A 5,273-nucleotide genomic window follows, 5' to 3' on the forward strand; every position below is an offset into this window, starting at 1 on the left:
GGAAACACAAGTTTTAGACATAATATAATAAGTTTTTTAATTGTCCTTATACATTTTCAGAGTAAACATTATAAAAAACGTTTGCAAATCTATATCAATAAAAATAGCTTATAAATTGTAAATATTACAAAGCAAATTGGATTACAATAAATGCTTAAGCGTGCTTTAATTTCAAAAATTCAAATATTTCATTTATAGAAAAAGTAATATTCAAAACTTGTGATCAATCTAGGTTTAAAATTGAGAATCTTTTAAGCTCAGCGGACGTTAGATATCAGTCGGGAGTCGGGATGTTATCCGGGTAGCGGCCAATCTATGTCACTCGCTAATGCCGCAATGAATTCTAAGACAGAGAAAGAGAGCCAATTCTAGCCGCAGTGCTCTGCCACCGCGCCCAAGAAAGTGTCTAAACCTAATCTAACCCTAAAATATATACTAATCTGTCTCTTCTTATAATTTATTGCGGCATTCCGAGTAACAGAGTTTGGCCACTACCCGTTATTCAGTGAAACTCATGGGAAGGCGATATTTAACCAATCCTAAGTCTATTTAATGCTGTTACAAATCAAGTTTAGTTAAACCCAGAACTTGAGGAGCCATCAAAAGAATTTATTAAATGTCGTCTCAACAATTTTTTAATGGGTTTTATACTATTAAATATCTAAATCTTAGTAAATGTAAAAATAAATAAATAGTCATAAAATATGTGGGAACAGTTCATATAATCGTTGAATTAAAAAAACTAAATATCTGCAGCATTCCATTATCAGAAGGTTTAGAAAACGATATTTTATAAACGATATTTTGTATTCCTTACTTCATAAGTGAAACCCAGCTCATAAAGAAGACATTTCTGTAAAACAGAAATATGTCTTTTTATTTAGTTTTTAAAATTAACTTGATAATATTTGCATTACCGAAATATGTTACCATTTGTTCCGCAATCACTGAAATAAATAAATTCAACCAACTGCTAATTATTATTATTTGTGATTATAATTTGGAATGTTTAAATGTTAATATTTTGAAAGAAAAAGATAGGTTTTATTTTGATCAAAATCCTAAAAAATCCCAGAAATAGGAAAATTTTTATAGTAGTCTGTTCCGGCAATCTTAACTGCCTTTTTATCAGTACTTTGTCTCATTCTGATCGCTCCTTGACCTATTTAACAAAAATATATCCCTTTTTCTTTTTTCTTATACTTTTTTGCCGACCGCGCGTTTTAGACGACTTTAAAGTCGATACTGAATTCCCATGTTTATTGGGACACCCTGTATATACTTGGTATATACTCCCATTGCTTGATCGTTAATCTTTTAACATGAAAGTCAACTGCATGTTAAAAGTGTCTGTTTATGTTTTTATCAGTAAATGTAAATTAAACATGAAAGAAAGTTAAGTAAGTTTAGACAGGGGTCCCCATTTACCCCCTCAAAAAAATATTTGACTACGATTATTATTATTGAAACATTTTCACAGATAAAACACATGAAATTAAATGAAAGTTTGCATTTCTAGAATTTTGTTAAGATTTTGACAATTTTGGTTATATTTAATAAATGGAAACCTGGCCTAAGTTAGAAATATATCCGATAATATTTAAAGCACAAAAAGGCAGACCACATTTTAGAAATTCCAGGACGACCTTCATGTTGCCTTCTACCGTCTTATTGTGTCTAGAACATATAGAAAAGAGTTCTGGCTTGATTAAAATAATATTGTGTTGCGAGGCAAAAAACGAGACAAATAAACGGAATGTATATATATTGAAATCTAAGTTACATCAAAGGAATTTTATACCCTATATCTTTATTTGGTTTGGTTGCTTGATCGGAAAGTGAAAGATGGCAATCGTAGATCCTCCACAGGAATCCCCCCAGCATCTTGAGAGATTGTAGAGAAACAAGATGCTTATCTCTAATTATTCTTCTACGGTTTCTCCGGAGTCCGGGCTGAGGAGTGAGGACGGAACAGGGACTGGAGGAGAAAACCGATCCCGCGTCTTTGAACTTCTAGCTGCCGAAAGAGGTGTATGAAGACTTGGTGTCGGAGGTAACGGAGGCATCAGTGCATTGGAGGCAACAGAGGCATTGGAGGTACCGAAGACGGAGGTCCTTGAGCCACTGGAGGCCTACTCCCAGACAAAACTTCGGTAAACCAGTCTCCAGAAAGCATATTTACCAAGATGAGAAATTTGGTGATCGGAGTCAAACACTGCTCTTCTCATAGGCTCTGGAACTAGGGGATAGTGGATACCTGTAGAGACATCACAGAGTAACCCAGGTAAGCCGGAGACGGGAACGGAGACAATCTTCAGGGCGGAGGACTGGCGGAGGTCTTGGACTTTAAGACAAGACTATTGAAGTATGGACATTGCTACATAAGATATTCCTGGAACTTAAGACAGAGTAGGCGGAGACCGTGTAGATAGAACCTCAGCTGTATCTGGATTAGGACCAGGACGAAATAAGGCATCAGCTACCACATCTCTGCACCAGGGAGATGGCAAATATTACAATTGAACTCTAAAAGGAAATAAAGGTGGTGTTGCTGTATGGCAGACCAGGGGGCGGAGAAGACCTAAAAAAGGCATGTGTTAGAGGTTTTGTGGTCAATGAATAAAACAAACTCTTTACCTTCTAGGAGGAACTGGAAATGGTAGAGAGCAGAGTAGGCTGCAAAAAGCTCCCCGTCAAAGGCGGAGTATCTGGACTCGGCGGAGGAAATCTTCTTAGAGTAGAAAGTCAATGGAGCCCAAGGACCTGCAACATCTTGTTAAAGAATAGCTCTGATGTGAGAACCAGAAGCATCCACAGAGAGGGAACCTTGCGGAAGTATCTGGGTGCACAAGGGTTGGAGCCTTAGAGAGAACAGACTTGGCAGGGGAGAAAGCTTGGCTCATTCTCCAGAGGTATGGTTCATCCAAGCAGATAATCAGTTTCAAAACAAAAGGATAACAGTCTCCCGCACCAAGTTTACCCACTGTGTTGCTTCATTGCCCCAGGATGTGGCTTGTAGACTTCTGGACCTTGTTTGAGCTCCTCCTGTTGAGCCTTATGAGGCTTTAAGAAGACGCCTAATTCAGATGTATTCCCTGAATGTTTTCCAGAGGTACCAGACTTTGCAGAGTTTGTCTTCATTGTCCCACCAATGCAGATGGACAATATGTTGATCCTCCTCCCTAAAGACGAGAAACCAGGATTTTTCTTTGGAGGTTTGTTTATGGACCGTCTCCCACCTCTCTGAGTTCATCAGTGACCCTGTGGGACTGGGATGGCTCTTAGTGGTGAAAAGCTGTGGACGCAGCATCCCTGTACAAGTTTTATCTGATCAGTTTTAAAATGTGTATGCTTTGCCGCGTAGAAACTCGTCCACGAGGTCTGGACCTTGTTCCCAGGTTCCCAGTTCTGCCAGTCGTTTCTGTTCCTGTTCGGTTCTGCTGGTTTGGTTGCTTGGTCTGGAAGTGGAAGACGACAATCTAGCTGCTCCACAATTGTAAACAATAACCAGAATTTTCGGACCGGCAATCAGTACCATAACATTTTTAATCTGTTGTTTGTTTATGACATTTTTCCTATATACACCCTGTAAGCATCTTCTTTGCTATACAACATTTCTTTTATGAAAAATAGCCCCCATCACATTATCCAGTAAAAAACGGCATATATGAATATGAACTGTACAGCTGTTGTTGCGCGCACTAGTTCATAACAATTCACAAAGAGATATCCTTTAAACCTTTCCCTGGGCAACAAGACATCGTCAGTTTATATTTCAAAAAGTGGACATTGACAAGTACAGTAATAGCCAGAAAACTGTGATATAAGAAGACGACATTAAAGCAAAAATTAAGTGTATTTGACCTTGTTACAAAGCAAAAAGTTTGACTAATAATTAACTTATTAACTTATTAAGTTAAATTGGTCTGTTTACAAGGCACAATTGGCGTGTTTTATGTTCATTGGACTATTTAAAGTCTAACTTTAATCTAAAAGTCGTCTTCCTAATGAACATTTTCAGATTACTTAAAACACGAAATTTTCTCCTGCATTCTTGATCAGGAAAAGGTTTAATAGGTGCAAAAGTGAAACAGACATGCCACTGTATAACAATTGGTTCGTATGTAAATAACGTCTGTACAGTTCCTTTAGGTTTAGAATCCCTGTAAAATGTTTGATTAGACGGACCCTGATGTTTAGATTATTTTAGACTTCTTGTCAGACTTTAAATACCTTTATCAATCAGTTCAACATAGTTATCTATATCAATCAGTTCAACATAGATATCTATATCAATCAGTAAACGACAGATATCTTTTCTATCAGTACAGGATAGATATTTAGATTAATCAGTACAAGATAGATATCTATATCTATTAGTTCAGGATATATATCTATATCTATCAAACAAGATAAATATCTTTATCCGTCAATACAAAATAGATATCTATATCAATCGGTTGAAGATAGATATAAATATCAATCAGTACAAGATAGATATCTATATCCATCAGTTCGATAATATTTAAAGCACAAAAAATATATATATATATATATATATGTATCAGTAAAGGATATATATCTATATCTATCAATACAAGAAAAATATTTTTATCCATCAGTACAACATAGTTATCAATATCAATCAGTTCAAGATAGATATATCTATATCTATCAGTACAGGATATATATCTATATCAATCAGTACAGCATAGATATCTATATCAATCAGTTTAAATTAGATATATATATCTATCAATACAAATTAGATATCTATATCTATCAGTACAGGATATATATATATATATATATATATCAATCAGTTCAAATTAAAGTTCGATATCTATCAGTACAGGATATATATCTATATCAGTCAGTGCAGGATAAATATCTATATCTATCAATACAAAAGAGATATCTATATATATCAGTGTAGGATATATATCTTTATCAATCAGTACAAGATAGTTATCTATATCAATCAGTAAACGACAGATATCAGTTCAGAATAGATCTCTATATCAATTAGTAAAAGATAGATACCTAGCTATATCAATTAGTGCAAGATAGATATCTATATCAATCAGTACAAGACAGATAGCCATTTCTATCAGAACAGGATGGATATCTATATCTATCAATACAAGACAGATATCTTTATCAATCAGTACAGGATAGATATCTATAACAATTAGAAAAAGATATATATCTATATTAATCAGTACAAGATAAATATCTATATGTATCAGTACAGGATAGATGTTTATATCAGG

The sequence above is a fragment of the Eurytemora carolleeae genome, unplaced genomic scaffold (genome assembly GCF_000591075.1).
Source record: "Eurytemora carolleeae unplaced genomic scaffold, Eaff_2.0 scaffold140, whole genome shotgun sequence".
NCBI classification, from domain to species: Eukaryota; Metazoa; Arthropoda; class Copepoda; order Calanoida; family Temoridae; genus Eurytemora; species Eurytemora carolleeae.